Source organism: Ranitomeya variabilis, chromosome 3 (assembly GCF_051348905.1).
Source record: "Ranitomeya variabilis isolate aRanVar5 chromosome 3, aRanVar5.hap1, whole genome shotgun sequence".
Classification (NCBI taxonomy): Eukaryota; Metazoa; Chordata; class Amphibia; order Anura; family Dendrobatidae; genus Ranitomeya; species Ranitomeya variabilis.
Window position 1 is genome coordinate 715,525,668 of NC_135234.1, and position 24,817 is coordinate 715,550,484.

Here is a 24,817-nt window from a genome sequence, read left to right on the forward strand (position 1 = left end):
CACCGGAGGGAACCCAAGAACAGAATTCACAACAGCCCTGTGTCTGGGGGCCACTCCACATGCATAGAAAAGGGTTGCTTCTTGAACATTCCTTCAGAAGGCACAGTTGGTTCTTGGCCATTCCCCAGTTGTGGGGGTGGTTTTGGTCTGTGGAAGGAGACACCATTTGGCCTTGTGCAGCCAACAGGCAACTCTTCTTTGTAAATGGCCTCTCTAAAGAGAGGTACAAAATCGTAACCATTTTTATGGGCACATACTGTATTCATGGCAGTTCAATCATAAGTTATTCCTTTAATAAGTCTTGTGATGGAGTAGGTCATTCTACGTGCCCCAATAGGTGATGAACAGAGTATGGGCACATAAATTTATCCTCCTTAGGCCTCGCGTACACTGTACTGTGCAATGTTTTTTCTATTATAAGACCTCTGGGTCTGAGGAGGATATATGGGTGTTATATACTGTATTATTGTAACATCCCAGGTTCCTGGTTGTTACAGTGGCATTGCTTTCCTCACGGGGAGAGTGATGTCATGCTTGGAAGTGAGGAAGGATCCCTTTATCAGGTATTCAGCATGTACAACACTGTTCTGACTCCAGGCCAGAAGGGGGAGCTCTGAACCCAGTTTCAGGGGAGCTTCCCTAGACATTGATATATTCTGATCTGGAGGAGGAGCTAGTTAGTCTTTCGGAGGGAGAGACAGAGAGAGGAGTTCGTGAAAGGAGAGTGAGGAGTGAGGAAGGAGTTCTGCGGCCATGCAGCCACGTGAGGTGCTGCAGCTCCTGGGAAGAGCAAAGAGGAAAGCAGAGCAGTCTGTAAAGAGACTGAGAGTGGAAATGGAGTGAAGAAGAGTGAAGAGCAGGAGGGAGAAGCTGCGACTGGGCTTCCTCCTTGCTGAAGCGCAGATACCGGTAGCCGGAAAACCGAGATTTTGGGGAGTTAACTCTATGCCCCATGGCAGAATCTGGTGGATGGCTGGACTTGGGTGTCCAGGGCCATGGACTGGGTCATCGCTGCCATAACACATCCCTTTAAGTACCGGACCTGGTACCGAGTACCCCACGGCCCTGGCGGGCATTCCATTATGGATTTATGCAACATGGATCAGTAATGTGGTAATGTGCATGAAATCTCATAGAGGAGTTCTGAGCATGGATCCTATCAATACATTTAAGGGGCTGTTGCAGAAAGCCTATGCACAGATCCAGAATAAAATCGATTACTCTGATGTGTTCTGTCAATAAAAGAAACTTTGGATTGTATGCAAGACCTGAGATAGCGAGCAATGTGCCTGCTATCAGCATTTATTACAAGTGTCATAAATGTTTCTGAATTACAGGGTGCAGCTCTGCTAACATTGGGAGGTGACCGCTGCCTATGGGTTCCTGTGCTGTTGACAGAGGATCAAAGAACAGATTTACACCCTGGATTTATGGCTGTGCTTAGATCGGGCTGATAAGACATTGCCAAATCCTACAATGACTTCTTACCTTCATGGTGTAGACATGAACCAGAAATAGTTTTTTACACTATGTAGTTTTCCACTGTCATTGTCATATCTTCAAGATTTACTAAAACAACCAAATCAATGCCGAGATGCGAAAAATTCATATTTTTGTAGGTAAATATCATCTAAGGGTGTAAACCAGGTCTGTCAGACTCAAACACACAGAGGACCAAAATGAAAAACTTGGACAAAGTCGTAGGCCAACCAGTATACAGTATAATGGGCCCCACATTGTCCTCGATACAGAATAATGGACTCACATAGGAATGGCAGTTCTGGTGTTGCGGGCCAAATATAACCATCATGTGGGTTAGATTTGGCCCACGGGCCAGAGTTTGAGATGTATGTATATTCGATATGACATGCATGTTTACCCAGTAAACATGTACACCCCATCCTCCTTCTAAGTAAAGAGACAACATTTTTTATTATCAGTAGAGAACAGTGCCCTGTGTACACATGTAGGAAGATGGACCTAATAGTGGTCTGTCTTGCGTGTCCGGGCCAGAACTGTCGGGACTGTCACCACTGTTGCCGGGGGAATCACTTTCTGACCAGAGTAGACCTTTGCACCTGACTGTTGGGGGCGGGTGTGATATAAAAGGGACTGCGCGGGTGGGAACGAGGCTTTTGGCGGGTACCCAGCATGCGCTACAGGAGGTTGACTCCCTCTCCGCTGACCAACACCAATTGATAGGCCCACATTGCAGCATTCCATGCCCCACGCATACAGACTGTGAATCCCCTGAGACCAACTCCCCGTTATCCTCCGACCCTAACAGCACTAACCGGTTGGTACATCTGACATCTGCAGACTCTCTCGGTGATGCTGATCTGGCGTTGCGCACGGTTCCCAGCGGTGAGACTGCGGCCTCCAGTCTGGGACTTTGTACAACCTTAGCCGTGCAGTAGTCCTTTCCCCGTTCAGCACCCCGTTCCAGGATCACAAGACCACGTGAAAGAAGACCAAGATACTTCATTGCCGTACAGAGACAGTGCTACACTTTTCTCCAGAACTGGCTCAGAGACTTCTCGCGCCACCTACGGCGCCATTGTGGGATTTCCCAGCCACCATCGTCCAGGAACCAGAGACTGATAAGTTAACCCGTTATTTCACTAATTGTAGTTACTTTATTGCCATATACACATTTTGGGCCTGTATATTTACATCCCCTTATTCCCTGCATGGAGTATTTACCATTGAGATGATATATATAAAACCCGTTAACTCTTGCTCTGCCTCCTGCTCGTCATTGCATCCCGCGTTCCTGCTAGTACCTTACACACATAATATTGTGTTATATGATGATTGTGTGAGTCACCCTACCAGGGCAGCGGAGTACTCGGTACCGGGTCCGGTCTTAAAGGGGATGTCATGGTGGCTGCAACCCGGTCTGTGGCCGTGGGCGCCAATTAAAGGGAAAGGTCTTTTAAGGGAAATGTGGTAAAGTCTGTCGTGATTTCACCTGTGGTTTTCGGTCAATAGGGGGACCGACGCTGCTTTAAAGGGGTCCTCTGGGGGGATGTTGTTGCAGCAATGATGGTGACGCTTCCCACAGGTGAAGTGGGGTCCCCAGGGCTCCCAAGGTGTGTGGCAAAGATGGTGCATGCTGACGAATAAGTGGAGGACGCAAGTTGTAAAGTCTTTACCTGGTTTACTGTTGTTAGCAGGCCACAGTCCAGGATACCAGGCACGGGTGGTGGTGTGGTCCGGCCGGCTTGGAGGCAAAGGTGATCCTTCTCCCAGGTGAGGTCCGTAAGCCTTTCCTACTTGCGCTAAGATGGAGAGGTCCCTGCTGCTTGTAGCTTGCTGGCAAGGAATCCTATCTCTTCTGTCCTGGGACAGTTGCCTGCACGGTAGGCAGTTTGAGACTTTTTATAGGGTCTCTACCATGACCTGGGCTCTTAGAGTACTGCTGTACCTCAGGCTTGGTGCAGGCAGTTAACATGTAGTCTAGTGCCCTCCGGTTCTGCTTCGTGTCTTAGAGTCCCACAAAAGCCTCGGGCTCCCGGTACCCGGTTTCTGCGGTCTGACTCTGAGGGTGCCCAGTCACAGTTCCCCTCTGAGCCCTGTTCCACTCCTGCGCTCCTTTCCTCAATGCTCCACTACATGCAACAACCCTTCAGGCTATCTCTCTTCCCAGAGGCCGCAGCTCCCACGTGGCTGCTGGCCTCCCTGTCTGTTCCAGATGTCCTTCCTCTATCTCTCCCTTCTGGAGACTCACTAGCTCCTCCTCCAGGCCAGGATACATAAAGTCTAGGGAAGCTCCCCTGAATCTGGATCCTGAGCTCCCCCTCATGGCCTGGATTCAGAATGTGTTGCATGTGTCTGCATACCTGGTAAAGAGAATCCTCCTAGCCTCCATGCATGATAGCGCCCTCCCCAAAAGCAAGGCAACATCACTGCAACAACCGGTTACCTGGGGTGCTGCATGTGCACTTTTGGTATTGAGTTGATGAAATGGTGGCACCAAAGGTACGCTGAGTGAAAAATCCATATGTAGTGTCAAGTGACTCTGTGGCTGGCGTTTGCTAAGGGGACTGCCTGAGGCCAAACTAGGCTTGTTAATTGGGCGAGCATTGGTGGCTAAAGGATGGACGGGTTGGTCATTGTTGGCTGGTGGCCAAGAGTGTTAATTCAGGACCTGTGGAGGCTCAGTGGGTGACCTGGAAATACTTGACAGACTCAATAGAAGACATACACTCACCGGCCACTTTATTAGGTACACCATGCTAGTAACGGGTTGGACCCCTTTTGCCTTCAGAACTGCCTCAATTCTTCGTGGCATAGATTCAACAAGGTGCTGGAAGCATTCCTCAGAGATTTTGGTCCATATTGACATGATGGCATCACACAGTTGCCGCAGATTTGTTGGCTGCACATCCCAAAGATGCTTCATACAAGGCAGGATGGATCCATGCTTTCATGTTGTTTACGCCAAATTCTGACCCTACCATCCGAATGTCGCAGCAGAAATCGAGACTCATCAGACCAAGCAACGTTTTTCCAATCTTCTACTGTCCAATTTCGATGAGCTTGTACAAATTGTAGCCTCAGTTTCCTGTTCTTAGCTGAAAGGAGTGGTACCCGGTGTGGTCTTCTGCTGCTGTAGCCCATCTGCCTCAAAGTTCGACGCACTGTGCGTTCAGAGATGCTCTTAGGCCTACCTTGGTTGTAACGGGTGGCGATTTGAGTCACTGTTGCCTTTCTATCAGCTCGAACCAGTCTGCCCATTCTCCTCTGACCTCTGGCATCAACAAGGCATTTCCGCCCACAGAACTGCTGCTCACTGGATTTTTTTTCTTTTTCGGACCATTCTCTGTAAACCCTAGAGATGGTTGTGCGTGAAAATCCCAGTAGATCAGCAGTTTCTGAAATACTCAGACCAGCCCTTCTGGCACCAACAACCATGCCACGTTCAAAGGCACTCAAATCACCTTTCTTCCCCATACTGATGCTCGGTTTGAACTGCAGGAGATTGTCTTGACCATGTCTACATGCCTAAATGCACTGAGTTGCCGCCATGTGATTGGCTGATTAGAAATTAAGTGTTAACAAGAAGTTGGACAGGTGTACCTAATAAAGTGGCCAGTGAGTGTATGTCACCTTTGCATGGCTGAGAAAGACCTGGAGCATGTCACAGAATGCAGTGAGCTATCAGAGACTTGTTGCAGCTAGGAACTAGTGTGCTGACATATTCTATCCTTGAACAGAGGTGGATATCTTGCAGAATTTGTTTGTTGTTTGCATTGTTAGCCGGAGGAAAGGTCAATTCTGCAGAGTCTACTGGGGATGTGAGACTTTTCATCCTGGGAGGGAGCCAAAGTCAAAGTGGTTTAGGTGGTGCTACACAGTGTTGAAAGTAGGATATGGCAGCTCCTCAAGGGCCCTGAAATAGAGGGGGCCATTGCTGCGAGGTTCGTTGCCTTCGTTCATTTACAGTTAACCTGTCAGCAGGATTGTGCATGGTAACCTACACATAATGTCAGGTCCACGCCGCTAAACTGTATAAAATTATACCTTGGTTGATGAAATCCGTCTTGTGGTTGTTTAATCTTTATTTTCAGTTTTGTGTTAATGATATGCTCGTGTCCTAAGGCGGGGTTCGTGTATATAGTGCACTGACTATATATTCATAATGCAGACTGCTGACAGGTCACGGATCCCTCACTGACCTGCCCCCTAGTTTACATAATGAATACCATCAAACACTGGATGAAAACAAAAAACACTTCTGCAGGCAGGTGCTGGCTGTGGCACCTGCGCTACAGCATAATCGCATGGTTACTGTGCACTTTTGGACACCAGCAGGCACCAGTGCCCAAGGGTTATCAAAATTTCTATACTACCTTTATGCAAATTGACTCTTCAGAGAGGAAGAGGACTAGAACTCTAGTGCCACCTATTGGAAGTAGCAATCCTAACAGTCACTGTCGACCCTTTAACGAGCCGTGTCACATGACTTAGGATAAAAGCCAAACCAGAATCAAGACAACACCTTTTTGACTGTAAGGCTAAGTGCACACGTTGCAGAATTTCCGCGGAAATTTCCGCAACTCCTGCCTCGGGTATATCGCATGCGGAATTGGCATGCGTTTTCCCACTAAACACTAGTGTTTTGAAAGCGTTTTTAGATTGCAGAATGCTAGCGTTTTCCAAGCGATCTGTAGCATCGCTTGGAAAACTGATTGACAGGTTGGTCACATTGGGAACGGAAGCATCGCGAGGAGCGGGAAGACTGCCGGGGACGCCGGAAGGTGAGAATATCACAATTTTTTATTTTAATTCTTTTTTTTTTAACAATTATATGGTGCCCAGTCCGTGGAGGAGAGTCTCCTCTCCTCTAACCTGGGTACTAACCGCGGATGATCTGCTTACTTCCCGCATAATGGGCATAGCCCCATGCGGGAAGTAAGCGGATCAATGCATTCCTATGTGTGCGGATTCGCCGCGATTCCGCACAAAGAATGAACATGCTGCGTTTTTTTCCGGAATGCGATTCCGCTGCGGAGCAAAACGCAACATGTGCACAAAAATTGCGGATTGCATTCTAATAATAGGATGCTTAATGTATGCGTTTCTTTCGCGGTTTTATCGCGTTTTTATAGCGAAAAACCTCAAACAAAAAGTGAAAAATCCTGAACGTGTGCACACAGCCTTACCATGGACTAATTTTAGTGGACTTGATACCAGCCAAGGCAAACATAACAGCTCAGAGATTCAAGGCCCCCCACATACATGCACTCTTGCCTCAGTAGTCCTTTGGGGGGTGAATTGTCTACCATGAGAGCATAAGGCCATGTGCACACGTTCAGTATTTTTCGCGTTTTTTTCGCGTTTTTTCGCTATAAAAACGTGATAAAAACGCGAAAAAAACGCTTACATATGCCTCCTATTATTTTAAGTGTATTCCGCATTTTTTGTGCAAATGTAGCCTTTTTTTCCGCGAAAAAATCGCATCGCGGAAAAAAAAGCAACATGTTCATTAAAATGCGGAATTGCAGGGGATTCCGCACACCTAGGGGTCCATTGATCTGCTTACTTCCCGCACGGGGCTGTGCACACCATGCGGGAAGTAAGCAGATTATGTGCGGTTGGTACCCAGGGTGGAGGAGAGGAGACTCTCCTCCACGCACTGGGCACCATATAAGTGGTCAAAAAATAAGAATTAAAATAAAAAATAGCGATATACTCACCCTCGATGTCTTCCCGCCTCCACTGCATGCTGCCGTTCGGTTCCTGTAGCTGATGTGCGGCGAAGGACCTCGCCGATGACGTCACTGTCCTGTGATTGGTCGTGAGCGGTCATGTGACCGCTCACGTGACCGTGACGTCACGGAAGGTCCTGCGCGCACACACCAGCTATAGGAAGACGAACGGACGCCGCTGATGAGATGTCTGGGTGAGTATAAGCATTTTTTTATTTTTTTTATTATTTTTAAACATTCTATCTTTTACTATAGATGCTGCATAAGCTGCATCTATAGTAAAAAGTTGGTCACACTTGTCAAACAGTATGTTTGACAAGTGTGACCAACTTGTCAGTCAGTTTTCCAAGCGATGCTACAGATCGCTTGGAAAACTTTAGCATTCTGCAAGCTAATTACGCTTGCAGAATGCTAAAAAAACGCGAAAAAAACGGAAAAAAAACGCAAAAAAAAAAATGCGGATTTCTTGCAGAAAATTTCCGGTTTTCTTCAGGAAATTTCTGCAAGAAATCCGCAACGTGTGCACATACCCTAAGAATCAGGAATCTTGCAATCTGACATGACTACACTTTCATTCTGCTGTCGATGGAGACTGTGGACATCCACATATGCAATAAATCGCTGGATGACATTCATCCCATCATAAATGTCAAGAAGAATGTGTAGCCAAGGTCAAACTCTACTAATCACAACTACCGTAGATAACATGTTCTCTCTTCTTGGTATGATGACATCAGGGAGTCACTGGCACAAATCATTTCCTTGTTAAGTTGTTATCTCAGAGATCCCAGAATCAATCAACAGTTTAATGTTTGTGACGAAATCTGTACAATGGGAGATCTGTTGATTTAGATATATACAAAAGGTTGAAGGGTATGGACATTTTTGCAAAGGGAAAAATAAGATTTGTACATAAGGTAGTTCAATTAAATTTAATAAAGGCAAGCAATAGATTTCAGTCTGCAATCTTCATTCCTTCATCCATTTTCAGACCCTCTGATATGCAGTTTGCAGCCTGTACAAAGTGTCAGATTTTTCTCTCGTGGGAGTTTCCCTCCCAGTAATACATGCTGGATGTAAGCTCTGTGTTCCTGTGTATATATAGGATCCTGCCGTCACAGCTTCACTACTGTAAATTCCTCTCCATGTGGCTTTCTCCTTGTCTATAGTGTTTTTTTCTGTATTGTATCAGATATTCTCTCCAACACATATCTGTGAACAAAAATGGTCAATTTATTCATACATTTCCTGGAAGAATAATAGATCAATTTCACAACTCATAGGTCTTAAAAGTGGTAGTGAAGAAATGATATTTCTTGAGCAAGACAATAGTTACTCAAACAATATTAGAACTGACAGATCCACCTTAAATGGGGTTTTCCACATCTGAGATGTACTGTATGTAATATTGATGTGATCCTTTATTATTGTGTATTTTTCACAATTTGGTTGCTAAAAACACCCATTAATTCCAAGATTGAAGCCATTTTCCCAACTGACAAACAACAATATGTATACGCAGTCTCCCTCCATTATGGTGTATTCTTCTGCTACTTCCATCACCGTGGGGAGCAGAACTCAGGACTGGTAGGAGGTCTGTAGTGGAAAATACTTTTTGATTTTTTTTCTGATCTTTTCTTTTGTTTTTGAAGTCCCACAGTATTCAATAACATTGCCTACAAGTGTGGAGCTGTAATAACGTCAGCATTTTTCATTATATTCACAGTAAACAGATGATGCAGTTTTATGGCAGCGTGATGAATATGATAGGAATCAATAAAACTGCGTAACTAAGCCAAGGATAAACCCGACGAAGATATAGAGCAATTATGTATCATAACAATTGTGTGCTGTGGCGGCGTTTAGTATAAGACACATCGGTCAAAGAAAGGTAATGCTTCATACATTTCATATAAGTGAAACGCGTCTATTGTTTTCTAAGAAGAATGTCATTCTGCATTAGGTAGGGTAAGATTTTCTATTACGCACTTGTGACCATTATGCCAGGAGGGTGATGAGCATGGGCAACACTACGTCCATGGAAGAGGGTGTCAAAAAACTTTTTCAGAGTGGGGAAGATCTGGATGGGACAAATGTGCACAGATAGGGCAGTACCGTAAGGAGCAAAATGGGGGTGAGGATGATGGTAGGGCTCACCTGTAAGGGTTATGTAAGGACTCCACACCTGTAGAAGTTTGATGTAGCTGCAACGCCAAGTTCGAAAGTGAATATCATCCAGATAACAGCTTGGCAAAGCAGAGATTATCACGAAAAGGATGAGATCCGAAGAGTGTAAGCAAGGATTTTAATTACCAACGTGTTTTGGCGCCGGTGCCATACTCAAGGTAAGAAACCAAGACCCTTGGTTTATTACCTTGATAAAGGTGCTGGTTCGGCGCTGAAACACATTGGTGAATTTAATAACCTTGTTTATACTCTCCGGATCTCATCCTTTCCATGAGCGAGGCCCGCACATCGTGATAATCTCGGCTTTGCCAAACTCTGATCACATGTCTCTTAGTATAGACTGATGAAGGAGCAAGAAGATAAATGAAGTGACCAGGTATAAACTTATTAGGCAGGGTTCCCTTCACATTTCTATTTTTGTCTGAGGCCCTGAAAAATGGGATTTAGGTGTATCTGCCCTTTAATGACGCAGACTAAGTCATTTTGTGCTCTGTTTAACCTAATTTTCAGCAGAGTCTGCTTATTTGGGGTGGGTACAAAACCACAGTCTACAAATTTTATGCTGGTCCCAATGGCCTGTGGGGACATTCGAGAACACAAAACTAGCCTGTATTACTCATGGTGGTGCAATGAGGGAAAAAGCGACATGATGTTACGATAGTTGTCATGATCTCAATGGCAAGAGAACATAGCATAAGCATATATAGGAACTAGCTCTTGGAAGATGGGAACTGAGCTGACCATGAACTAAACCTAACGCACAACTAGCAGTGGCCGGGTAGCATGCCTACGTTGATTCTAGATGCCCAGCCCAGCCGGAGGACTAAATAAAGCTAGCAGAGGAAAATATTAGTCCTAGCTCACCTCTAGAGAAATACCCCGAAAGGAGACAGAGGCCCCCCACATGTATTGGCGGTGAGTTGAGATGAAATAACAAACGTAGAATGAAAATAGGTTTAGCAAATTTGAGGTCCACTTACTACATAGCAGAAGACAGAAAGGACACTTTCATGGTCAGCTGAAAACCCTATCAAAAAACACCATCCAGAAATTACTTTAAAACTCTGGCATTAACTAATAACACCAGAGTGGCAATTCCCGTTCGCAAGAGCTTTCCAGACACAGTAACGAAACTACAGCTGTGAACTGGAACAAAATGCAAAAACAAACATGGACAAGAGTCCAACTTATCTAGTAGTTGTCTAGGAGCAGGAACAAGCACAGAGAGGCTTCTGATAACATTGTTGACCGGCAAGCAACTAACAGAGCAGCAAGGTTATATAGCGACTCCCACATCTTGATGGGAACAGGTGAACAGAGAAGATGAAGACACCAGTTCAATTCCACCAGTAGCCACCGGGGGAGCCCAGAATCCAAATTCACAACAGTACCCCCCCCTCAAGGAGGGGGCACCGAACCCTCACCAGAACCACCAGGGCGATCAGGATGGGCCCTATGAAAGGCACGAACCAGATCGGAGGCATGAACATCAGATGCATTCACCCAAGAATTATCCTCCTGGCCGTATCCCTTCCACTTGACCAGATACTGGAGTCTCCGTCTGGAAACACGAGAGTCCAAGATTTTCTCCACAACGTACTCCAACTCACCCTCAACCAACACCGGAGCAGGAGGCTCAACGGAAGGCACAACCGGTACCTCATACCTGCGCAATAATGACCGATGAAAAACGTTATGAATAGAAAAGGATGCAGGGAGGTCCAAACGGAAGGAAACAGGGTTAAGAATCTCCAATATCTTATACGGGCCGATAAACCGAGGCTTAAACTTAGGAGAAGAGACCCTCATAGGGACAAAACGAGAAGACAACCACACCAAATCCCCAACAGAAAGCCGAGGACCAACACGACGGTGGCGGTTGGCAAAAAGCTGAGTCTTCTCCTGGGACAACCTCAAATTGTCCACCACCTGCCCCCAGATCTGATGCAATCTCTCCACCACAGCATCCACTCCAGGACAATCCGAAGATTCCACCTGACCAGAGGAAAATCGAGGATGAAACCCCGAATTACAGAAAAACGGGGACACCAAAGTGGCAGAGCTGGCCCGATTATTGAGAGCGAACTCCGCCAATGGCAAAAAAGCAACCCAATCATCCTGGTCAGCAGACACAAAACACCTCAGATATGTCTCCAGGGTCTGATTAATCCGCTCGGTCTGGCCATTCGTCTGAGGATGGAAAGCGGACGAAAAAGATAAATCTATGCCCATCCTAGCACAGAATGCCCGCCAAAATCTAGACACGAATTGGGTCCCTCTGTCAGAAACGATATTCTCAGGAATACCATGCAAACGAACAACATTTTGAAAAAACAGAGGAACCAACTCGGAAGAAGAAGGTAACTTGGGCAGAGGAACCAAATGGACCATCTTAGAAAAACGGTCACACACCACCCAGATGACAGACATCTTCTGAGAAACAGGCAGATCTGAAATAAAATCCATCGAGATGTGCGTCCAAGGCCTCTTAGGAATAGGCAAGGGCAACAATAATCCACTAGCCCGAGAACAACAAGGCTTGGCCCGAGCACAAACGTCACAAGACTGCACAAAGCCTCGCACATCTCGTGACAGGGAAGGCCACCAGAAGGACCTTGCCACCAAATCCCTGGTACCAAAAATGCCAGGATGACCTGCCAACGCAGAAGAATGAACCTCAGAGATGACTCTACTGGTCCAATCATCAGGAACAAACAGTTTATCAGGAGGGCAACGATCAGGTCTCTCCGCCTGAAACTCCTGCAAGGCCCGCCGCAGGTCTGGAGAAACGGCTGACAATACCACTCCATCCTTAAGGATACCTGTGGGCTCAGAGTTACCAGGCGAGTCAGGCTCAAAACTCCTAGAAAGGGCATCCGCCCTAACATTCTTAGAACCCGGTAGGTATGACACCACAAAATTAAACCGAGAGAAAAATAATGACCAGCGCGCCTGTCTAGGATTCAGGCGCCTGGCGGTCTCAAGATAAATCAAATTTTTGTGGTCAGTCAATACCACCACCTGATGTCTGGCCCCCTCAAGCCAATGGCGCCACTCCTCAAAAGCCCACTTCATGGCCAAAAGCTCCCGATTCCCAACATCATAATTCCGCTCAGCGGGCGAAAATTTACGGGAAAAGAAGGCACAAGGCCTCATCACGGAGCAGTCAGAACTTTTCTGCGACAACACTGCCCCAGCTCCGATCTCAGAAGCGTCGACCTCAACCTGAAAAGGTAGAGCAACATCAGGCTGACGCAACACAGGGGCAGAGGAAAAACGGCGCTTAAGCTCCCGAAAGGCCTCCACAGCATCAGGGGACCAATCAGCAACATCAGCACCCTTCTTAGTCAAATCGGTCAATGGCTTAGCAATATCCGAAAAACCAGCAATAAATCGACGATAAAAGTTAGCAAAGCCCAAAAATTTCTGAAGACTCTTAAGAGAAGAGGGCTGCGTCCAATCACAAATAGCTTGAACCTTGACAGGATCCATTTCAATGGAAGAGGGGGAAAAAATATATCCCAAAAAGGAAATCCTCTGTACCCCAAAAACACACTTAGAACCCTTCACACACAAAGAATTAGACCGCAAAACCTGAAAAACCCTCCTGACTTGCTGGACATGAGAGTCCCAGTCATCCGAAAAAATCAGAATATCATCCAGATACACAATCATAAATTTATCCAAATAATCGCGAAAAATATCATGCATAAAGGACTGGAAAACTGACGGAGCATTAGAAAGACCAAAAGGCATCACTAAATACTCAAAGTGGCCCTCGGGCGTATTAAATGCGGTTTTCCACTCATCCCCCTGCCTGATTCGCACCAAATTATACGCCCCACGAAGGTCAATCTTAGAGAACCACTTGGCCCCCTTTATGCGAGCAAACAGATCAGTCAGCAACGGCAATGGGTATTGATATTTAACAGTGATTTTATTCAAAAGCCGATAATCAATACATGGTCTCAAAGAGCCGTCTTTTTTTGACACAAAGAAAAAACCGGCTCCTAAGGGAGATGACGATGGACGAATGTGTCCCTTTTCCAAGGACTCCTTTATATATTCTCGCATAGCAGCATGTTCAGGCACAGACAGATTAAATAAACGACCCTTTGGGTATTTACTACCCGGGATTAAATCTATGGCACAATCGCACTCTCGGTGCGGAGGTAACGAACCAAGCTTGGATTCTTCAAAGACGTCACGATAGTCAGACAGGAACTCAGGAATTTCAGAGGGAATGGATGATGAAATGGAAACCACAGGTACATCCCCATGAGCCCCCTTACATCCCCAGCTCAACACAGACATAGCTCTCCAGTCGAGGACTGGGTTGTGAGATTGCAGCCAAGGCAATCCTAGCACCAAATCATCATGTAGATTATACAGCACCAGAAAGCGAATAATCTCCTGGTGATCCGGATTAATACGCATAGTTACTTGTGTCCAGTATTGTGGTTTATTATTAGCCAATGGGGTGGAGTCAATCCCCTTCAGAGGAATAGGAGTCTCCAAAGGCTCTAAATCATACCCACAGCGTTTGGCAAAGGACCAATCCATAAGACTCAAAGCGGCGCCAGAGTCGACATAGGCGTCCGTGGTAATAGATGACAAAGAGCAAATCAGGGTCACAGATAGAATAAATTTAGACGGTAAGGTGCAAATGGAAACAGATTTACCAAGCTTTTTAGTGCGCTTAGAGCATGCTGATATAACATGAGTAGAATCACCACAATAGAAACACAACCCATTTTTCCGTCTAAAATTCTGCCGCTCGCTTCGGGACAGAATTCTATCACACTGCATACTCTCTGGCGACTTCTCAGTGGACACCGCCAGATGGTGCACTGGTTTGCGCTCCCGCAAACGCCTATCGATCTGAATAGCCATTGTCATGGACTCATTCAGACCCGCAGGCACAGGGAACCCCACCATAACATCCTTAATGGCATCAGAGAGACCCTCTCTGAAAGTCGCCGCCAGGGCGCACTCATTCCACTGAGTAAGCACAGACCATTTACGGAATCTTTGGCAGTAAATTTCCGCTTCATCTTGCCCCTGAGATAGGGACATCAAAGTTTTTTCTGCCTGAAGCTCCAAATGAGGTTCGTCATAAAGCAACCCCAAGGCCAGAAAAAACGCATCCACATTGAGCAACGCAGGATCCCCTGGTGTCAATGAAAAAGCCCAGTCTTGAGGGTCGCCCCGGAGCAAGGAAATCACAATCCTGACCTGCTGTGCAGGGTCTCCGGCAGAGCGAGATTTCAGAGACAAAAATAATTTGCAATTATTTCGAAAATTCTGAAACCCGGATCTATTCCCCGAGAAAAATTCCGGCAAAGGAATTCTCGGCTCAGATACAGGTGCATGACAAACAAAATCTTGCAAATTTTGTACCTTCGTGGCGAGATTATTCAAACCTGCAGTTACACTCTGAAGATCCATTACAAACAGGTGGACACAGAGCCATTCAAGGGTTAAGAGGAGGTAAGAAGCAGCTAGACAGCAATTAAGGGCTAGGCAGCAAAACTCTGAGGGGAAAAAAAAAAAAAAAATTTCCCTTCAACACTTCTTTTTCTCCTGCTTCAGCCCAAACAATTAACACTTTGCGGGCCGGTCAAACTGTCATGATCTCAATGGCAAGAGAACATAGCATAAGCATATATAGGAACTAGCTCTTGGAAGATGGGAACTGAGCTGACCATGAACTAAACCTAACGCACAACTAGCAGTGGCCGGGTAGCATGCCTACGTTGATTCTAGATGCCCAGCCCAGCCGGAGGACTAAATAAAGCTAGCAGAGGAAAATATTAGTCCTAGCTCACCTCTAGAGAAATACCCCGAAAGGAGACAGAGGCCCCCCACATGTATTGGCGGTGAGTTGAGATGAAATAACAAACGTAGAATGAAAATAGGTTTAGCAAATTTGAGGTCCACTTACTACATAGCAGAAGACAGAAAGGACACTTTCATGGTCAGCTGAAAACCCTATCAAAAAACACCATCCAGAAATTACTTTAAAACTCTGGCATTAACTAATAACACCAGAGTGGCAATTCCCGTTCGCAAGAGCTTTCCAGACACAGTAACGAAACTACAGCTGTGAACTGGAACAAAATGCAAAAACAAACATGGACAAGAGTCCAACTTATCTAGTAGTTGTCTAGGAGCAGGAACAAGCACAGAGAGGCTTCTGATAACATTGTTGACCGGCAAGCAACTAACAGAGCAGCAAGGTTATATAGCGACTCCCACATCTTGATGGGAACAGGTGAACAGAGAAGATGAAGACACCAGTTCAATTCCACCAGTAGCCACCGGGGGAGCCCAGAATCCAAATTCACAACAGATAGTGCTCTATTGGTCTGCTGTGCATATGTACATGTGTTCCTACGGCGCAGTGTGAAAAATGCCTTTAACTATTAGATTTCTAGGTCCCTAGTTGTAATGCCTCAGAAATACAGTGGCATGTAAAAGTTTGGGCACCTCTGGTCAAAATTACTGTTATTGTGAACAGATAAACAAGATGAAGATGAAATGATCTCTAAAAGGCCTAAAGTTATAGGTGACACATTTCCTTTGTATTTTCTGCAAAATATATATATATTTTCAGCTTTTACATTTTAAAAATTACAAAAAGGAAAAAGGGCCGATGCAAAAGTTTGGGCATCCTGCATGGTTAGCACCTAGTAGCCCCCCTTTTGAATTCTTCCAGATTTGTGAGATTCCTGGGTTGTCTTGCATGCACTGCTACTTTGAGGTCAAGACACAGATTTTCAATTATATTCATATCAGGGTATTGTGAGGGCCATTGTAAAATATTCAGCTTGCGTTATTTGAGATAGTCTATTGTGGATTTTGACGTGTGCTTAGGATCATTATCCATTTCTAGCAGCCATCATTTTGTTTTCAATGGCACTCACAGTACCCTAATCTGAATATCATTGAAAATCAGTGGCTAGACCTCAAAGTAGCAGTTCCTCCCACGGGGCCCCTCTCTGTTTTTTAAAATTATTTAAATAAATCATTTAAAAAACCAGTGCGGGGTCTGTTGTGAAATTGGATTTTGGGCTCCCCCGGTGGCCACTGGTGGAATTGAACTTGTGTGCATCATCCCCTCTGTTCACCTGTTCCCATCAGGATGTGGGAGTCGCTATTTAACCTTGCTCCTCTGTCACTTCCATGCCGGTCAACATTGTAATCAGAAGCCTTTCTGTGCATGTTCCTGCTACCAGACAACTTCCAGCTAAGTCGGACTTTTGTCCTTGTTTGTTTTTTGCATTTTGTTCCAGTTCACAGCTGCAGTTTCGTTTCTGTGTCTGGAAAGCTCTTGTGATCTGAAATTGCCACTCTGATGTTATGAGTTAATACTAGAGTCTTAAAGTAATTTCAGGATGGTGTATTGATAGGGTTTTCAGCTGACCATGAAAGTACCCTTTCTGTCTTCCTGCTATCTAGTAAGCGGACCTCGATTTTGCTAAACCTATTTTCATACTACGTTTGTCATTTTCATCTTAAATCACCGCCAATATATGTGGGGGCCTCTGTCTGCCTTTCGGGGAAATTTCTCTAGAGGTGAGCCAGGACTATATTTTCCTCTGCCAGGATTAGTTAGTCCTCCGGCCGGCGCTGGGCGTCTAGGGATAAAACGCAGGCTACGCTACCCGGCTACTGTTAGTTGTGCGGCAGGTTTAGTTCATGGTCAGTTTAAGTTTCCATCCTTCCAAGAGCTAGTTCCTATGTATGCTGGGCTATGTTCTCTTGCCATTGAGAACCATAACAGTTTGACCGGCCCACAAAGGGTTAAATTAATTGGCAGAGAAAGGAGAGAAAAAAGAAGTCTGCTGAAAATTTTTTTTTTTTTTTTTTCCTTCAGTTCTGAGTGTGCTTTCAATTGAATCACTTGCAAGTCTGCCTATATTGCAGCCTTCCTCTCTCTCTCTCCTTCTAATCCTGGAATGGCTCTGTGTTCACCTGTTTAAAATGGATATTCAGAGTTTAGCTGCAGGTTTGAATAATCTCACCACGAAAGTTCAAAATTTACAAGATTTTGTTGTTCATGTTCCTATATCTGAACCTAGAATTCCTTTGCCTGAATTTTTCTCGGGGAATAGATCTTGCTTTCAAAATTTCAAAAATAATTGCAAGTTGTTTTTGTCCCTGAAATCTCGCTCTGCTGGAGATCCTGCTCAGCAGGTCAGGATTGTGATTTCCTTGCTCCGGGGCGACCCTCAAGATTGGGCTTTTGCATTGGCTCCAGGGGATCCTGCGTTGCTCAATGTGGATGCGTTTTTTCTGGCCTTGGGGTTGCTTTATGAGGAACCTCATTTAGAGCTTCAGGCGGAAAAAGCCTTGATGTACCTATCTCAGGGGCAAGATGAAGTTGAAATATACTGCCAAAAATTCCGTAAATGGTCTGTGCTTACTCAGTGGAATGAGTGCGCCCTGGCGGCGAATTTCAGAGAGGGTCTCTCTGATGCCGTTAAGGATGTTATGGTGGGGTTCCCTGTGCCTGCGGGTCTGAATGAGTCCATGACAATGGCTATCCAGATCGATAGACGTCTGCGGGAGCACAAACCTGTGCACCATTTGGCGGTGTCTACTGAGAAGACGCCAGAGAATATGCAATGTGATAGAATTCTGTCCAGAAGCGAACGGCAGAATTTTAGACGAAAAAATGGGTTGTGCTTTTATTGTGGTGATTCAACTCATGTTATATCAGCATGCTCTAAGCGTACTAAGAAGCTTGATAAGTCAGTTTCAATTGGCACTTTTCAGTCTAAGTTTATTCTATCTGTGACCCTGATTTGTTCTTTATCATCTATTACCGCGGATGCCTATGTCGACTCTGGCGCCACTTTGAGTCTTATGGATTGGTCCTTTGCCAAACGCTGTGGGTATGATTTAGAGCCTCTTGAAACTCCTATACCTCTGAAGGGGATTGACTCCACCCCATTGGCTAGTAATAAACCACAATACTGGACACAAGTAACTATGCGAATTAATCCGGATCATCAGGAGATTATTCGCTTTCTTGTGCTGTATAATCTACATGATGTGTTGGTGCTTGGATTGCCATGGCTGCAATCTCATAACCCAGTCCTCGACTGGAACGCTATGTCTGTGTTAAGCTGGGGATGTAAGGGGATGCATGGGGACGTACCTTTGGTTTCCATTTCGTCATCTATTCCCTCTGAGATTCCTGAATTCTTGTCTGACTATCGTGACGTTTTTGAAGAACCTAAGCTTGGTTCATTACCTCCGCACCGGGAGTGCGATTGTGCCATAGATTTGATTCCGGGTAGTAAATACCCTAAGGGTCGTTTATTTAATCTGTCTGTGCCTGAACATGCTGCTATGCGAGAATATATAAAGGAGTCCTTGGAAAAGGGACATATTCGTCCTTCGTCATCTCCCTTAGGAGCCGGTTTTTTCTTTGTGTCTAAGAAAGATGGCTCTTTGAGGCCGTGTATTGATTATCGGCTTTTGAATAAAATCACGGTTAAATATCAATATCCGTTGCCACTGCTGACTGATTTGTTTGCTCGCATAAAGGGGGCCAAGTGGTTCTCTAAGATAGATCTCCGTGGGGCGTATAATTTGGTGCGAATTAAGCAGGGGGATGAGTGGAAAACCGCATTTAATACGCCCGAGGGCCACTTTGAGTATTTGGTGATGCCTTTTGGCCTTTCAAATGCCCCTTCAGTCTTTCAGTCCTTTATGCATGACATTTTCCGTGATTATTTGGATAAATTTATGATCGTGTATCTGGATGATATTCTGATTTTTTCGGATGACTGGGACTCTCATGTCCAGCAGGTCAGGAGGGTTTTTCAGGTTTTGCGGTCTAATTCCTTGTGTGTGAAGGGTTCTAAGTGCGTTTTTGGGGTTCAAAAGATTTCCTTCTTGGGATACATTTTTTCCCCCTCTTCCATCGAGATGGATCCTGTCAAGGTTCGGGCTATTTGTGATTGGACGCAACCCTCTTCTCTTAAGAGTCTTCAGAAATTTTTGGGCTTTGCTAACTTTTATCGTCGATTTATTGCTGGTTTTTCTGATGTTGTTAAACCATTGACTGATTTGACTAAGAAGGGTGCTGATGTTGCTGATTGGTCCCCTGCTGCTGTGGAGGCCTTTCGGGAGCTTAAGCGCCGCTTTTCTTCCGCCCCTGTGTTGCGTCAGCCTGATGTTGCTCTTCCTTTTCAGGTTGAGGTCGACGCTTCTGAAATCGGAGCTGGGGCGGTTTTGTCGCAAAGAAGTTCCGACTGCTCCGTGATGAAACCTTGTGCTTTTTTTTCTCGTAAATTTTCGCCCGCCGAGCGGAATTATGATATTGGGAATCGGGAGCTTTTGGCCATGAAGTGGGCTTTTGAGGAGTGGCGTCATTGGCTTGAGGGGGCTAGACATCAGGTGGTGGTATTGACCGACCACAAAAATTTAATTTATCTTGAGTCCGCCAGACGCCTGAATCCTAGACAGGCGCGCTGGTCGTTGTTTTTCTCTCGGTTTAATTTTGTGGTGTCATACCTACCGGGTTCTAAGAATGTTAAGGCGGATGCCCTTTCTAGGAGTTTTGAGCCTGACTCCCCTGGTAATTCTGAACCTACAGGTATCCTTAAGGATGGAGTGATATTGTCTGCCGTTTCTCCAGACCTGCGGCGGGCCTTGCAGGATTTTCAGGCGGATAGACCTGATCGTTGCCCACCTGGTAGACTGTTTGTTCCTGATGATTGGACCAGTAAAGTCATTTCTGAGGTTCATTCTTCTGCGTTGGCAGGTCATCCTGGAATCTTTGGTACCAGGGATTTGGTGGCAAGGTCCTTCTGGTGGCCTTCCCTGTCACGAGATGTACGAGGCTTTGTGCAGTCTTGTGACGTTTGTGCTCGGGCCAAGCCTTGTTGTTCTCGGGCTAGTGGATTGTTGTTGCCCTTGCCTATCCCGAAGAGGCCTTGGACGCACATCTCGATGGATTTTATTTCGGATCTTCCTGTTTCTCAGAAGATGTCTGTCATCTGGGTGGTGTGTGACCGTTTCTCTAAGATGGTCCATTTGGTTCCCCTGCCTAAGTTGCCTTCTTCTTCCGAGTTGGTTCCTCTGTTTTTTCAAAATGTGGTTCGTTTGCATGGTATTCTGGAGAATATCGTTTCTGACAGAGGAACCCAATTCGTGTCTAGATTTTGGCGGGCATTCTGTGCTAGGATGGGCATAGATTTGTCTTTCTCGTCTGCTTTCCATCCTCAGACTAATGGCCAGACCGAGCGGACGAATCAGACTTTGGAGACATATTTGAGGTGTTTTGTGTCTGCAGATCAGGATGATTGGGTTGCTTTTTTGCCTTTAGCGGAGTTTGCCCTCAATAATCGGGCCAGCTCTGCCACCTTGGTGTCTCCTTTTTTCTGTAATTCGGGGTTTCATCCTCGATTTTCCTCCGGTCAGGTGGAATCTTCGGATTGTCCTGGAGTGGATGCTGTGGTGGAGAGGTTGCATCAGATTTGGGGGCAGGTGGTGGACAATTTGAAGTTGTCCCAGGAGAAGACTCAGCTTTTTGCCAACCGCCGGCGTCGGGTTGGTCCTCGGCTTTGTGTCGGGGACTTGGTGTGGTTGTCTTCTCGTTTTGTCCCTATGAGGGTTTCTTCTCCTAAGTTTAAGCCTCGGTTCATCGGCCCGTACAAGATATTGGAGATTCTTAACCCTGTGTCCTTCCGTTTGGACCTCCCTGCATCTTTTTCTATTCATAATGTTTTTCATCGGTCATTGTTGCGCAGGTATGAGGTACCGGTTGTGCCTTCCGTTGAGCCTCCTGCTCCGGTGTTGGTTGAGGGCGAGTTGGAGTACGTTGTGGAAAAAATCTTGGACTCCCGTGTTTCCAGACGGAAACTCCAGTATCTGGTCAAATGGAAGGGATACGGTCAGGAGGATAATTCTTGGGTGACTGCCTCTGATGTTCATGCCTCCGATCTGGTCCGTGCCTTTCATAGGGCTCATCCTGATCGCCCTGGTGGTTCTGGTGAGGGTTCGGTGCCCCCTCCTTGAGGGGGGGGTACTGTTGTGAAATTGGATTTTGGGCTCCCCCGGTGGCCACTGGTGGAATTGAACTTGTGTGCATCATCCCCTCTGTTCACCTGTTCCCATCAGGATGTGGGAGTCGCTATTTAACCTTGCTCCTCTGTCACTTCCATGCCGGTCAACATTGTAATCAGAAGCCTTTCTGTGCATGTTCCTGCTACCAGACAACTTCCAGCTAAGTCGGACTTTTGTCCTTGTTTGTTTTTTGCATTTTGTTCCAGTTCACAGCTGCAGTTTCGTTTCTGTGTCTGGAAAGCTCTTGTGATCTGAAATTGCCACTCTGATGTTATGAGTTAATACTAGAGTCTTAAAGTAATTTCAGGATGGTGTATTGATAGGGTTTTCAGCTGACCATGAAAGTACCCTTTCTGTCTTCCTGCTATCTAGTAAGCGGACCTTGATTTTGCTAAACCTATTTTCATACTACGTTTGTCATTTTCATCTTAAATCACCGCCAATATATGTGGGGGCCTCTGTCTGCCTTTCGGGGAAATTTCTCTAGAGGTGAGCCAGGACTATATTTTCCTCTGCCAGGATTAGTTAGTCCTCCGGCCGGCGCTGGGCGTCTAGGGATAAAACGCAGGCTATGCTACCCGGCTACTGTTAGTTGTGCGGCAGGTTTAGTTCATGGTCAGTTTAAGTTTCCATCCTTCCAAGAGCTAGTTCCTATGTATGCTGGGCTATGTTCTCTTGCCATTGAGAACCATAACAGGGGTCCCCCCATTTTTGACAACCAGCCAAGCTAAAGCAGACAGCTAGGGGCTGGTAGTCTCAGGCTGGTAAGGGGCCATGGATATTGCCCCCCAGCCAAAAAGCAGCAGCTCGCAGCTGCTCCAGAAAAGGTGCATATTTTAGCTGCGCCAATACCGGCACGTTGCCCGTCTCTTCCCACTTACCTTGTTGTGGTGGCAAGTGGGGTTCATATTTGTGAGGTTTATGTTACCTTTTTGTTTTTAGGTGACATCAAGGCCACAGGTTAATAATGGAGAGGCGTCTATAAGATCCATTACTAACCCCATAGTCATATGGTCATGGTCAGGAAAAAGTCCTTTATTTGAAATAAAAATTACACATTATTTTACAAATTTATTTAAAAATAACAAACACAGTTGATTCCATTGAAGCCCTGGTCTCCTGTAAAAAACAGAAAATAATAAATACACTTTAGACAATAAGGCACACTTAGACAAGAATAAACTAGAGCTTGTTTAATAGCCCATTCATGTGGGCTGATACAACATTCATGTTGTTAGTAGTATTGTGACGTTGAGTCACTTCTCATGGACAAGCCGTAAGATGGGAAAGTCAAGGAGTACGAGGTCAAAAGGTCTAAAGCCAGGAGGGTACGTCAAAGACAAAGGGATAAAGCAAACAGATAGTCAAAGGCAAAGTCCGGGCTTCAGGTAACTAAGGTCAGAGTGCAAAAGGGGAAATACAAATGAGTAGTCAAAAGGCAAATACAAGGTTCGGCAACAAAGATCAGAAAATCAGAACACAGAGCAAACACACAACAGAGAAAGGCTACAACTAGAAAGGTTCTGATGATTGCCAGCCAGCTAAGTAGTCAGGTGACACCTGGAAGAAATCCCAAAGGCCTGGCCAGATTGGATGAATGGGCTGTCACACAATACTGACAAACCAGCACACCCTTGATCCTGTAGGGCAGCTGAGCTGTCACTCACAGTGTCCTTAGGGCACCATGAATGGTGTAATTGTGACAGTACCCCCTCTTCTAGTGGGGCCACCAGACACCCAAGTTTCCCAGGAAACCTAGAATAGAAGGCACTGACCAGACGATCTATCCTCCAGTCCATATCACTTCCAATGGATGAGGTACTGGAGGGAATTTCAGACCTTCCGAGAATCCACAATTTTCTAAACCACAGGTGACAGAAACTGGAGGAGGCGGGGATGAGGGAGATAAAATCAAAGTGTCATGATCCAGGTCAGAGTTTGCTTCCTGCTCCCCGACCTGGTCAGTCGGGGGTTAACCTTCTCTATCTCTCTCTGGTGTATGGGTGGCTATTTCCCTGTGCTGTTGCTGGCAGCTGATGTCAGTGATAGTTTATGCTCCCAGGCTACAGCAGCTGACTCTTTGATACTGTGTCTTGTCCACTGCCTGTGTACTCTGTTTCCATGACTTGCCTTCATGCCACCCCACTTTGTCTTAGTATTTGCTCCCTGTTCTTGGACCTTTTGGTATGTGACCCAGCCTGTCTTCTGACCTGTTTTACTGTCTCTCATCTCAGTTATATGTGCTCCCGTCTGGCTCTGACTTTTGGTTTGTATTTGACCACGTGTATTGCTGTGACCTCTGGTACTTCTTGTCCTAACGGTTTCTGACTTGTCTCATCTGACCACTCTTTCGCCACTTGGTGGTGCTTGTGCTGCTGCTCAGTGGTGTTACGCTGTGTGTGCAGCCTCTCTTCCCTCACCAGCATCCCCTGGTGGAGGTTGTGCTATACTGCACTGCAGCAGCATTACACAAAGGGACAAACTCCTTTAACAGAGATCTGTGATGTGAAGAGATTGAGGAAGCTGCAGCTTAAAAGCCACTTGATTGACCACTTCCAGAATCTCATAGAGCCCAATAAACTTTGGACCCAACTTTGCCAATGGATGACAACAAAACCTTATTACCTACTTTAACCCCTTAACGACCGCCGATACGCCTTTTAACGGCGGCCGCTAAGGGTACTTAAACCACAGCGCCGTTAATTAACGGCGCTGTGGAAAAAGTGAATAGCGCCCCCCAGAGTCGGATTTTCTCTGGGGTCTCGGTTGCCGAGGGTAGCCGAGACCCCAGAGAACATGATTCGGGGGTTTTTTACCGACCCCCGAGTTGCGATCGCCGGTAATTAACCGTTTACCGGCGGTCGCAACAAAAAAAAAAAAAACGCGATGTGCCGTTTAATTTCTCTGTCCTCCGATGTGATCGCACATCGGAGGACAGAGAAATAGGGTCCCCGATGGCCCCCAATAGCCCCCCGATACTTACCTACCTCCCCCGGTGCTCCTCGTGGGTCCCCATGGGCGCCGCCATCTTTTTTCCGGGAAAAAATGGCGGGCGCACGAGCAGTACGCCCGCCGCCCGGCACCCGGAAGATCTTTGGGGTCTCGGCTGCCGGGGGTAGCCGAGACCCCAAAGAACATGATCGGGGTCGGTTTGCACCGACCCCTGTTTTGCGATCGCCGGTAATTAACAGTTTACCAGCGACCGCAAAAAAAAAAAAAAAAAAGCGATCTGTATTTCTCTGTCCTCTGATGTGATCACACATCAGAGGACAGAGAAATAGGGGGATTCGGGGACCCTATAATACTCACCCGGTGTCCCTGGGTCCTCTTCT

At 46.1% G+C, this 24,817-nt stretch overlaps 1 long non-coding RNA gene across 2 annotated transcripts in view; it reads right to left on the reverse strand.

Annotated features, from left to right (window-relative positions):
• Positions 1-8,125: 8,125 nt before the first annotated feature.
• LOC143817149 (uncharacterized) overlaps positions 8,126-24,817 on the reverse strand; it is a 174,558-nt gene continuing 157,866 nt past the window's right edge. For both annotated transcript variants that reach the window (XR_013224074.1, XR_013224075.1), the window contains exon 3: positions 8,126-8,426. This is a non-coding gene — a long non-coding RNA (uncharacterized LOC143817149). The remainder of the gene's footprint in view (positions 8,427-24,817) is intronic.